The sequence below is a fragment of the Macaca nemestrina genome, chromosome 1, assembly GCF_043159975.1.
Source record: "Macaca nemestrina isolate mMacNem1 chromosome 1, mMacNem.hap1, whole genome shotgun sequence".
NCBI classification, from domain to species: Eukaryota; Metazoa; Chordata; class Mammalia; order Primates; family Cercopithecidae; genus Macaca; species Macaca nemestrina.
The window spans coordinates 86,880,786-86,893,612 of NC_092125.1; the positions used below are offsets into that span (position 1 = coordinate 86,880,786).

Sequence of the window (12,827 nt, forward strand, 5' to 3'; positions counted from 1 at the left end):
GGGGGTTGGGAGACGGCCCTGCTTTGTCCCGGGCTGGCACTAGAGCTAGAAGCCTGATCCCCGGAGAGAGGGGCTGAGAGAAACCCAGACACACCCCACCACCACCAGGAGCAAATACACAGCCGCACACACAGACAAACCCGGGCGTTCGTGCACGGGAACCAACACATGCGCGAGCTCACGCACATAGACACACACACAGACACACACACACACACACACACACACACACACACACATGCATGCACACACAAACGGCTTGAAGGAGAGGAAGGAAGAGATAAATGGACAGATTGAAACCGAGGGAGGGAGAGAGACGGCGATCTAGAGAAACAGGGGAGGGAGAGAGGGAAACAGACAGACAGAGAGGCAGAGGAAGAGAGAGGGACAGAGAAAGAGAGAGAGACAGAGGGACAGAGGGAAGGCGACAGAAGTAGCCTGAGCTGCAGGGGCAAACCCAGAAGAGAGAGGGGGAGGAAGCTAGAGAGCAAGAGTAATAAAGGCTTGGAGAGGGAGCGCCCTGCTCCGGTAGGCGGGGCCCTTTTGAGCAGGCCAGGATAGGGTGGAGAGGGCTTGGGCTTGGCCAGAACAGGGTGGCCAGGCCGTCCATGCCAGAGGAGCAACGGAGCGCTGAGACGGGTTTTGTCCTGGATTAATTGCTTGCTGTGCAGGTAGGTTTCATAGGCTCCTTCCTTTGTTAGCACCTCCCTATGCTCTTAGCGTGGTGCGGTGGTCCCCTTGATTTGCAGGGTTTGCCTGTCCGTTTGGCGGGAGCAGTGGCAAAGGGCTTGCCCAAGGGGCCCGTAGGCCATTGTCTCTGGCGTGACCTTGGGACTGGAGTTTACAGGAAGTTGGTGGCAATGGGAATCCGGGTGCACAGGGACTGTTTTCCTGGTGGCTGGCGAAGCAATGTCCTTCCCCCGGATAAAGCAGCCCCTGCGTTCTGGAGCAGAGTTCTTGGCTGGCGTGTGTGGCACCCGCTGCCCCTGACTGACCCTTCTCCCCGTTTGGAAGGTTGTGGCGGCGCCTAATGAGTGAATAGAATCGCCTGGGCGTTCCGGGAGAGGGAAGGCACCACGAATGGCAGGGAACCGAGGCCTGCGCATTTGGGATCCGTCCCCCTGCCCTCCTGGACTGGAGCCGGGCTCCTGGCAGAGCGCCAGCGAGGCGGAAGGGGTGGGGTCCTGCTGCCCGGTGGTGCTTTGGTGGCAGACCCCCATGAGGAGGTCCCAGGCTGTGGTGGGGGTGTAGGCGGGCGATCAAGTGGGAGCAGAGTCAGGGAAGTTTGGGAAGCATGGCGACAGTAGGGGGAAGGGAGGGAGGGGGAAGCCACAAAAGCCTACAGCAGGCGGGGCACTGTGGATCACGCCTGTAATCCCAGCACTTTGGGAGGCCGAGATGGGTGGGTCACGAGGTCAGGAGATCCAGACAAGCCTGGCTAACACGGAGAAACCCAGTCTCTATTAAAACTACAAAACATGAGCCGGGCTTGGTGGCGGGCGCCGGTAGTCCCAGCTGCTGGGGAGGCTGAGGCAGGAGAATAGCGTGAACCCTGGAGTTGGAGCTTACAGTGAGCTGAGATCACTCCACTGCACTCCAGCCTGGGTGACAGAGTGAGACTCCATCGGGAAGAAAAAGAAAGAGAAAGAGAGACAGAGAGAGAGAGAGAGAAGGAAAGAAAGAAAAAGAAAGAAAGAAAGAAAGAGGCAGAAAGAAGGAAAGAAATAAGAGACAAAGAAAGAAAAGAAAGAAGTGAGGAAAGAAGAAAGAAAGAATAGAAAGAACGAAAGAGAGAAATAAAGAAAAGAAAGGATAGAAAGAAGGAAGAAAGAGAGGAAGAAAAGGAAGAAAGAAAAAAGGAATGAAAGAAAGAGAGAAATAAATAAAAGAAAGAAAGGAGGAAAGAAAGAGAGAAAGAAAGAAAAGAAAGAAAAAGAAAGGAGAGAGAGAGAAGGAAAGAAAGGAAGGTAGAAAAGAAAGAAAGACAAGAAAGCAAAAAAGCCTACAGCACCCGGTATTCCCAGGTTGTCTCCCATCCACGGTGGCTTGTCCCGAGCAAGACCCGGCTGGTGGGCAAGAGGGAGTGGGGGGTTGGGGGTTGGAAGATGGCCCTGCTTTTCCCGGAGCTGGCACTAGAGCCAGAATCCTGATCCCCGGCGAGAGGGGATCCACCACCAGGAGCAAATCCACAGCCCCACAAACAGACACACCTGGGCGCTCACACGCAGGAACCCACACACGCGCGTGTGCACACAGAAACACACACACACACATATGCACGCCCACACAAATGGCTTGAAGGAGAGCAAGGAACAGATGGATGGAGAGATTGAAACCAAGGAAGGGAGAGAGACAGCGATCGACAGAGACATGGGTGGGGGAGAGGGAAAGAGACAGACAAAGACGCAGAGAAAGAGAGAGAGACAGAGAGACAGACGGAAGGTGACAGACGTAGCGCGAGGTGCAGAGGCAAACCCAGAAGAGAGAGGAGGAGGGAGCTAGAGAGCCACAGCGATAGAACCTTGGAGAGGGAGCATCCTGCTCCGGTAGGCAGGTTCCTTTTGAGCAGGCCTGGATAGGGTGGAGTGGGCTTGGGCTGGGCCAGAACAGGGTGGCCAGGCCATCCATGCGAGAGGAGCAACGGAGCGCTGAGACGGGTTTTGTCTTGGATTAATTGCTTGCCTTGGAAGTGGGTTTCGTAGACTCCTTCCTTTTTTGGAATCTCCCTGTGCTCTTGGTGCGGTGCAGTGGTCCCCTTGATTTGCACAGTGCGCCCGCCCGTTTGGCGGGAGCCGTGGCACCGGGTGTGCCCACAGGGCCCGAGGCCTGGGTCTCTGTCGTATCCTCGGGACTGGAGTTTACACGAAACTGGTGGCAATGGGAATCCGGGTGCACAGGGACTGTTTTCCTGGTGGGTGGCGTAGCAATGTCCTTCCTCCGGATAAAGCAGCCCCTGCGTTCTGGAGCGGAGGTCTTTGTTGGCGTGTGTGGCACTCGCTGCCCCTGCCCGTCCCTTCCCCCGGTTTGGAAGTTTCTGGCGGCGCCTGATGAGTGGATTGAATCGCCTGGGCGTTCCGGAAGTGGGTAGGCACCACGAACTGCAGGAAACCCGCGCCTGCACCTTTGGGGTCCGGCCCGGTGCCCTACCAGGCTGGAGCCCGTCTCCTGGCGGGGCGGCAGCGAAGCGGAAGCGGTGGGATGCTGCTGCCCCGTGGTGCTTTCATGGCGGAAGCCCTGGAGGAAGTCCCCGGCAGCGGCGGGTGTGTAGGCGGGTGATAAAGTGGGAACAGAGTCAGGGGAGGTTGGGAAGCATGGCGACAATGGGGGGACTAACCAGGCCCGACCCTGCTTAGCTTCGGGACCATCCGGTCCTCCGCCCTGTCTCGGAGGTATTCTTTCGCATCCCTGGCCGCTCAGGAGCTCCTGCAAGGCCACCTCTTGCCCCACCCACCCAGAGCCGTCAAGGCTGGCCAAGGGCCAACAGTCAGACCAGCAGCGCCTGGCCCTTTTCTCAGAACGCCCCCACCACGGTGGCTTGTCCCGACCAAGACCCAGCTGGTGGGCAAGCGGGCGTGGGGTGTTCGGTGGTGGGGGATAACCCTGCTTTGCCCCTGGCTGGCACTAGAGCCGGAAACCTGATCCCCGGCGAGAGGGGCTGAGGCACACACAGAGACACACACACACACACGCACGCACACACAAATGGCTTGAAGGAGAGCAAGGAAGAGATGGATGGAGAGATTGAAATCGAGGGACGGAGAGAGACAGCGATCGAGAGAGACAGGAGAGGGAGAGAGAGAAAGAGACAGAGAGGCAGAGAAAGAGAGAGGGACAGAGAAAGAGAGAGAGACAGAGAGACAGAGGGAAGGTGACAGAAGTAGCAAGAGGTGCAGGGGCAAACCCAGAAGAGAGAGGGTGAGGAAGCTAGAGAGCGAGAGTGATAGAGTCTTGGAGTGGTAGCGCCCTGCTCCCATAGGCAGGGCCCTTTTGGGCGGGCCGGGATAGGGTGGAAGGGGCTTGGGCTGGGCCAGAACATGGTGGCCAGGCCTTCCAAGGGAGAAGAGCAACGGAGCGCTGACACGGGTGTTGTCTTGGATTAATTGCTTGTTTTGGAGGTGGGTTTAGTAGTCTCCTTCCTTTGTTGGCACCTCCCTGTGCTCTTGGTGCGGTGCAGTGTGCCCCTTGACTTGCAGAGTGTGCCCGACCGTTTTATGGGAGCCGTGGCACCAGGCGTGCCCATGTCGCCCCAGGCCTGGGAATCTGGCACGTCCTCGGGACTGGAGTTTACACGAAGTTGGTGGCAATGGGAATCCGGGTGCAGTGGGACTGTTTTCCTGGTGGCTGGCGAAGCAATATCCTTCACCAGGATAAAGCAGCCCCTGCGCTCTGGAGCGGAGGTCTTGGCTGGCCTGTGTGGCACCTGCTGCCCCTGCCTGACCCCTTCATCCAGTTTGGAAGGTTGCTGTGGTGTCCGATGAGTGGATTGAATGGCCTGGGCGTTCCGGGAGCTGGAAGGCAGGGAACACACGCCTGCGCCTTTGGGATCCAGCCCCCTGCCCTCCCGGGCTGGAGCTCCTGGTGGGGCGGCGGTGAGGTGGAAGCAGTGGGATGCTGCTGCCCAGTGGTGCTTTGGTGGCGGACCCCAGGAGGAGTTCCCCGGCTGCGGTGGGGGAGGTGTAGGCGGGTGATAAAGGGGGAGCAGAGTCAGGGGAGGTTGGGAAGCATGGCGACAATAGGGTGATAGGAGGGAGGATGGAAGCCACAAAAGCCTACAGCAGGCAGGGCGCGGTGGATCACACCTGTAGTCCCAGCACTTTGGGAGGCTGAGGCAGGTAGATCACGAGGTCATGAGATCCAGACCAGCCTGGCTAACACGGTGAAACCTCGGCTCTACTAAAACTACAAAAGCATGAGCCGGGAGTGGTGGCGGGCAGCTGTAGGCCTGGTTGCTGGGGAGGCTGAGGCAGGAGAATGGCATTGAACCCGGGAGGCAGAGCTTACAGTTAGCCAAGAACGTGCCCCTGCACTCCAGCCTGGGTGACAGAGCAAGACTCTGACTGGAAGACGAAGGAAGGAAGGAAGGAAGGGAGGGAGGGAGGGAGGGAGGGAGAGAGGGAGGGAGGGAGGGAGAAAGGAAGGAAGAAAGGAAGGAAGGAAGGAAGGAAGGAAGGAAGGAAGGAAGGAAGGAAGGAAGGAAGGAGGGAAGGAAAGGAAAGGAAAGGAAAGAAAGAGAAGAAAGAAAAAGAAAAGAAAGGAAGAAGGGAAGAAAGAAGAAAAAAAGAACGAAAGAGAGAAAGAAAAGAAAGAGAGAAAGAAAAGAAAGAAGGAAAGAAGGAACAAAGAAAGAAAGAGAAAGAAAAGAAAGAAAGGAAGAAAGAACGAAAGAGAGAAAGAAAAAGAAAGAGAGAAAGAAAGAAAAGAAAGAAAGAAGGAAAGAAGGAAGAAAGAAAGAAAGAGAAAGAGAAAGAAAGATGGTAAGAAAAGAAGGGAGAGAAAGAAAGAAAAGAAAGACGGGAAGAAAGAAAAAGAAAGAGATAGAGAGAGAGAAAGAGAAAGAAAGGAGAGAGAGAGAAGGAAAGAAAGGAAGGTAGAAAAGAAAGAAAGCAAAAAAACCTACAGCACCCGGTATTCACAGGTGGTCTCCCATCCAAGTACTAACCAGGCCCGATCATGCTTAGTTTCTGAGATCAGACGAGATCGGGCGTGTTCAGGGTGGTATGGATGTAGAACCCGGCAGAGGAGCCTGGCTGCCCCAAGAGCCCGGCCCAGCCATGCCTGCCGGCTTCCAACCGGCGCCGCCAGCCCGGGGCCGCCGGGCTCGCATCCGTACCCCGGAGCCGCTCGCCTGCGGTCTTCTCCAGCTCCTGAGCTCCCTAGCTTCCACCACATTGGGTCCGCTCGGAACGGGGAGTGCTCCGAGGCGTCAGGGCCCAGGGCCCATGATCCTGGCACCCCGTCCAGTACTCCGCCCTGTCGCGGAGATATTCTTTTGGATTCCTTGCCTCTCAGGGGCTTCTGTGAGGGCCCCTCTTGCCCCACCCACCCAGAGCCGTCAGGGCTGGCCAAGGGGGAACAGACGGACGAGACACGAGTGGCGTTTTTCTCACAACGCTCCCACCACGGTAGCTTGTCCCGAGCAAAACCCGGCCACTGGGCAAGAAGGCGTGGGGGGTTGGCGGTTGGGGGATGGCCCTGCTTTGCCCCCGGTCGGCACTAGAGACGGCAGCCTGATCCCCATCCAGAGGGGCTGAGAGAAACCCAGACACACCCCACCACCACCAGGAGCAAATCCACAGCCCTACACACAGACACACCGGGGCGCTCGCGCGCAGGAACACACACACGCACACGCGCACACAGACACACACACACACGTGCACGCACACACAAACGGTTTGAAGGAGAACAAGGAAGAGATGGATGGAGAGATTGAAACCGAGGGAGGGAGAGAGCGATCGAGAGAAACAGGGGAGGGGGAGAGGGAATGAGACAGACAGAGAGGCAGAGAAAGAGAGAGGGACAGAGGAAGAGAGAGAGACAGAGAGACAGAGGGAAGGCGGCAGAAGTAGCGCGAGGTGCAGGGGCAAACCCAGAAGAGAGAGGGGGACGGAGCTAGAGAGCAAGAGTGATAGAGCCTTGGAGAGGTAGCGCCCTGCTCCAGTAGGCAGGGCCCTTTTGGGCAGGCTGGGATAGGGTGGAGGGGGCTTGGGCTGGGCCAGAACAGGGTGGCCAGGCCGTCCATTCGAGAGGAGCAAAGGAGCGCTGTGACGGGTTTTGTCTTGGATTAATTGCTTGATTTGGAGGTGGGTTTCGTAGGCTCCTTCCTTTGTTGGCACCTCCTTGTGCTCTTGGTGCGGTGCGGCGGGCCCTGAGATTTTCAGAGTGCGCCCGCCAGTTTAGCGGGATCCGTGGCACCGGGCGTGTCCACGGGGCCCGAGGCCTGGGTCTCTGGCGTGTTGCCCGGACAGGAGTTTACACGAAGTTGGTGGCAATGGGAATCCGGGTGCACTGGGACTGTTTTCCTGGTGGCTGTCGAAACAATGTCCTTCCCCCGGATACAGCAGCCCCTGCGTTCTGGATCGGAGGTCTTGGCTGGCGTGTGTGGCACCCGCTGCCCCTGCCCGCCCCTTCCCCCGGTTTGGAAGGTTGAGGCGGCGCCCGATGAGTGGATTGAATATCCTGGGCGTTCCGGGAGCGGGAAGGCACCGGGAGCGGGAAGGCACCGCGAATGGTAGGGAACCGGCGCCTGCGCCTTTGGGGACGGCCCTCCCGGGCATCCCCTCAGTGAGCAGAGGGGATAATTTTGAATGGAATTGGAGGAAGGTTTGCCTTAATCAGTTTCCACTTTGAGTTTTCCTTAGTAATTTTGGGGTGCCAAGATACTTTCTTTTCACATATGTTACTCAAATAGCGCATTTACTGAAAAGGAAAGTGTTGTAATTAATTTATACCTCAGATCCCAACAGGTGATCTTAGATGAATACTGTCTTTCCTGTACCTTAGTTTTCTCCTCTGAGAGATGGAGATATCACAGCTACCTCACAAGCTTCTAATACAGATAAAGAGCCCAGGACAGTCCCATAGCAAGTAGCCATAGCTTTATTATCATTCGTTAGATAAATCAGATGTCCCAAAGAGTTTCAGAATGCAAGAGAATAGGCTCCATATAAGTAGAGAGCCATAAGGACATATTCACTACTCTAAAATGTTCTTTTATACCAACTAGCAACACTTGTGTCCTATGTTATCCTCACAGCAATCCTGCTCAAGTGACTATACTGAACTTTCTGAAACTACCGCAATTCTTTTGGTAGTCAGCCTCATAATCAGGAATTCAACAGTAACAAAGAAGCTCCTGCTCTGCTATCTCCGTATCACTGAGACAGGCCTCACTTGCTGGTTGAAGTTTCTGTTCAAAGCCACACTCAGGGCAGTGGTGATCTGGGAGAGCTCTCTGGCTCCTGGCCTTTGCTGTGCTGGATGTTTTCAAGCCTGAAATGGGATTTCCAGGCACTGCAGGTTGTATCCAAGATAATCAAGAGACAGAGGAGAGGTTCTAGCTCTTCAATCTGAAGTCAAACAACAACAACAACAAAAAACTGTATCTTAAAATGTGATATGGGAGTTTGCAGAAGTATTTGACACCTGCATAAATAAATAAGCAAAGTCAACCAAGCCCACAAACACTAGGTAAAGAAAATGAAAACAGTTCCTCAGCTATAATAATAAAAATAATCTCCACATGGCATTTTAACTTATTGAGGACCTCCTAGTTTCCAGGAACAGTGCTGCACACTTTAAAGGCATTATCTTTGATCCTTAGAAACAAGCTGCCAGGTTGTGTTATCAGCCCCATTCTACATGTAGTAACAACAGCTAACTATTCACAAACCTATGTACATTTCTTCTTGTGTACTCAGCTAGAATCTATTCTCCAATTTCCCTTCCAGTTAGGTATGTCATATAAATTACTTTTGCTGACAGAATGTAAACTGAAATTATATGTACATTTTGAGATCAGGCTCATATAAACCTCCCACATGTAATGTTCTCTCTTCCCTAAATGTTAAATGGATATTGACAGACTAATCTCAAAATACATGGATAAAAAGAGGCAGAGCCGCCATCTGCCTGGATCCTTGAATGACTATATGAAGCAGAGCAAGGACTCCTACTGTTACAGGAAGGGGGTCTCAATCCAGACCCCAAGAGAGGCTTCTTGGATCTCACACAAGAAAGAATTCAGGGCAAGTCCACAGAGGAAAGTGAAAGCAAGTTGATTAGGAAAGTACAGGAATAAAAGAATACCTACTCCATAGACAGAGCAGGCCCAAGGGCTACTGGTTGCACATTTTTATGGTTATTTCTTGATGATATGCTAAACAAGGGGTGGATTATTCATGCCTCCTCTTTTTATACCATATAGGGTAACTTCCTGTCATTGCCATGGCATTTGTAAACTGTCATAGCACTGGTGGGAGTGTAGCAGTGAGGACCACCAGAGGTCACTCTCATGGCCATCTTGGTTTTGGTGGGATTTGGTGGGCTTCTTTACTGCATCCTGTTTTATCAGCAAGGTCTTTATGACCTGTATCTTGTGCCATCCTCCAATCTCATTCTGTGACTTAGGATGCCTTAACCATCTGGGAATGCAGCCCAGTAGGTCTCAGCCTCATTTTACCCAGCTCCTGTTCAAGATGGAGTTGTTCTCATTCACACGTCTCTAACACTACCCCTCTAACCACTAAATCACCTTTATGTGAGTAAGAACCAAGTATTGTATTAAATCCATTGAGATTTGGGGGTTATATCAATTTGCTTTACCATAAGTAACACATTGAATATTAGAAACTGGGGAAGAGCCATCTTAGAAAACTGAAGATGTCTCAGCTTATAAAAACATACACATTAACTTTATAGCAAGGTTTGCTTTCCAAAGTGCTGTAAGATTCCAAATCTCTACTCATACATCCACCTATTCATAAAGAGAAGCCACACCATGAAGGAGCAAAAATAAAAACTTGTAGCCCCACTCTGCTTCTGTTTTTATTCCATTCATCCAAGTAAGGAAATTTAAATTGTTTAATTAAAAGCATTCTATGAGAAACTTAATATATGCATATGCAATTATATGTTTGTGTGTATATATATATTCATTCATTTGATATTCAATACTTTTATGAGGTAATGACTATTACCTCTTATTTTACAAATGAGGAAACTTGAACTTAATCCAGAAAGATCAGTAACTTGTTCGAAGTCCTTCAGCTAATAAGTGATGGAGCTGAAATGTGAATGCAGGCAGTTTGGCTTTGGAACTTGGACATGCAACCGCTATACTGTAGAGGGATGAAAATAAATAGAGTTAAGGAGATAAATCATAAAATGTTTAGCAATAGAATTATGATTCAAATATTCATCCAGTACAACTGTATTGGTTTTTAAGTTCTGGACTACTTTCACACCAGTGGGTAAATATAATAACAATGTGCTGAGCCTGCTGGTGCTGCTTCCCCCTCCTGCCCCAAACCTCATTGACTAAAGAGTTGGTTTCCTCTTCCTCTAGGAAGCTCCAAGACTCTGTTCTAGTTCTATGTCTTATATTTCTTCTGACTACTTGACTCCCATATGCCATCTAGTTCTCGCCTATCTTGGATATTGTCCCTGAGTATAATGAGATGCAAATTCTGTGACATGCAATTCTAGATGCAAAAGTAGTTTATCCAATATCCACATATTATATCTGACCCCTACCAGAGTCAGGAATTACTTGATTCAGATATTAAAGTAGTATTATGTGTGACATATGTGACTCAGGACAGAGCACAGAAGAAAATTTCACAGAAGCCAGAAAATCTCTACATTTGGAAAGAGATGAAACTAATTTTTTTGAACACTGGTCTAACCTGTGCTTACCATTCTTCATCAGTACCTGACACTGACACTGTACACATTTAACTAATGTAAGACAGTTGTTAGTACATGACACATCTAACAAATGGGTATGAAAAATTGCCTTCCATTTAACTTGCCTGCTGTCCTCTTCTAGCTGGAGATATGCCTAGCAGAGAACAACGTTCTTTATGGGACTGATCTACGTATCTCAGATCATTCTGCATGCAATTTCTCTTTGGTTTGTACTTTTTCCCTCAAAATTTACCCTTTAGAATTGTGGTAAAAGAAGAAATAGGGGCCGGGCACAGTGGCTCACACCTGTAATCCTAGCACTTTGGGAGGCCAAGGTGGGTGGCCAACCTGAGGTCAGGAGTTCGAGACCAGCCTGGCCAACATGGTGAAACCGCCTTTCTACTAAAAATATAAAAATTAGCCAGGCATGGTTGCAGGCCCCTGTAATCCCAGCTACCCAGGAGGCTAAGGCAGAATCACTGGAACCTGGGAGGCGGAGGCTACAGTGAGCCAAGACCATGCCACTGCACTTCAGCCAGCCTTGGCGACAGAGCGAGACTCTTTCTCAAAAAAAAAAAAAAAAAAAAAAAAAAGAAGAAGGAGAAGGAGAGGAGAAGGAGAAGGAGAAGGAGAAGCAGGAGGAGCAGGAGCAGGAGCAGACGGAGAAGCAGAAGCAGAAGCAGCAGAAATAGGCCTGTGGATAAAGTATAAAGTATTAGTCAAAAACTATTAGTTTAATAGAACAGCACTGCCATTAGAACTGTAACACTGAGCACATGAGCCTATAAAGTTCAAAGCCTTTTTACCAGGATAAAGTAGTCAAACACGTTGGTTTCAAACACCTCCTGGAGCCCATCAGCAGTAATTTTGTCATCTTGGGTCAGCGGTTCTTCAGCTATGGAGAATACATGAATCACCTTTCTGAAATAGATGATTTTAAAAAGAAAAGAAAAGAAAAGAAAAATAAATTTTACTCAATGTGCTATTTAGTTAAAAATCAAAAAGTTGAACCGGGCATGTTGGTTCATGCCTATAATCCCAGCACTTTGGGAGGCCGAGGCAGGTGGATCATGAGATCAGGAGATCGAGACCATCCTGGCCAATGTAGTGAAACCCTGTCTCTACTAAAATACAAAGAAAATTAGCCGGGCGTGGCTGCATGTGCCTGTAGTCCCAGCTACTGTGGAGACTGAGGCAAGGGGAATCGCTTGAACCCGGGAGGCAGAGGTTGTAGTGAGCCGAGATCGTGCCACTGCACTCCAGTCTGGTGACAGAGTGAGGCTCTATCCAAAAAAAAAAAAAAAAATCAAAAAGTTGTTCCTTTCTGAGAGAATGGCTGTCTTTGTTTTCTGGTGCTTATAGAATACTTGAAACTGGATAATTTATAAAGAAATGTATTTCTTATGACGATTGAGGCTGAGAAGTCTAATGTCCAAGGAAAGGGCACATCTGTGAGGGGATTCTTGCTGGTGGAGACGTTCAAGAGTCCCGGGTGGTGCAGGACATTACACAGTGTGGGGGCTGAGGATGCTAATGTGCTAGATCAGATCTTTCTTCCTCTCCCAAAGGCACCAGTCCCACTTTCATAAGAACCCATTAATCCATTAGCCCATTAGTCTGTTCCTCCATGACTGGGTTGTCTATTCATCTATTGATAAACTATTAGGTAGCCTCCAATCATTGTACCTGCCTCCTTGTGCACAAGTAGGCATAAGGTAGTTTGCTCTTTCAGGGTCCACAGGAGAGCACTACTGTAGCTGTAGATCTCTCTGACTTAACTTCTGCTCTTTCTCTACAGCTTGTAAGGGCTCATGTGGCCCACCTGAATAATCCAGGATAATCTCCCTATTTTAATAACAACTGTGCCGCATAACAATGCAATCATGACAGTAACCCAGCAAAGGTCATGGTGGACATTTTAAATTCCGCCTACTACAGCAGTGATATAAGACTCCGCAATTTTTTTTTTTCCCGGTTACTAGCCACTTGTCCCAAAATTATTTTGAATAAATCACTGATACTATCAATTTGTTTGGTTGTTTGACATTTAGATTTCTGGATAATTCAGAAATATTCATGATTTGAGAGGAACTCAGCCCCTACCCTTCTCCCATTCAAACTCCTTCAAAGACAAGAGATCAGTATTTGACAACTCTAACTCTGAAAATGAGAATAGTCTTATTCCAGGGCCAGACCCAAAGGCTCAATGTGAAAGTTCCTGGATTCGGGGGTGTCATGTAAGGAAAGAAAGTGAGTGGAAACTTGGGTGTATGGCTGTCCCATGAAGAGCTCACCCTGTGGAAAACAAAAAGGGGTCCCAATCTTGGAGGTTTGATGCTCATCATAATGTGAGAATGACAGCTAGAAAAAAAACTGTGAGTTCCAGGAAGACTTGAAGGCATTGGAGCAAGGCCAGCAGC

General features: G+C 50.4%; 1 pseudogene; it reads right to left on the reverse strand.

Moving 5' to 3' along the window:
- Window positions 1-5,610: 5,610 nt before the first annotated feature.
- Window positions 5,611-5,729, reverse strand: LOC112429545 (5S ribosomal RNA; annotated as a pseudogene).
- Between the last annotated feature and the right edge of the window lie 7,098 nt (window positions 5,730-12,827).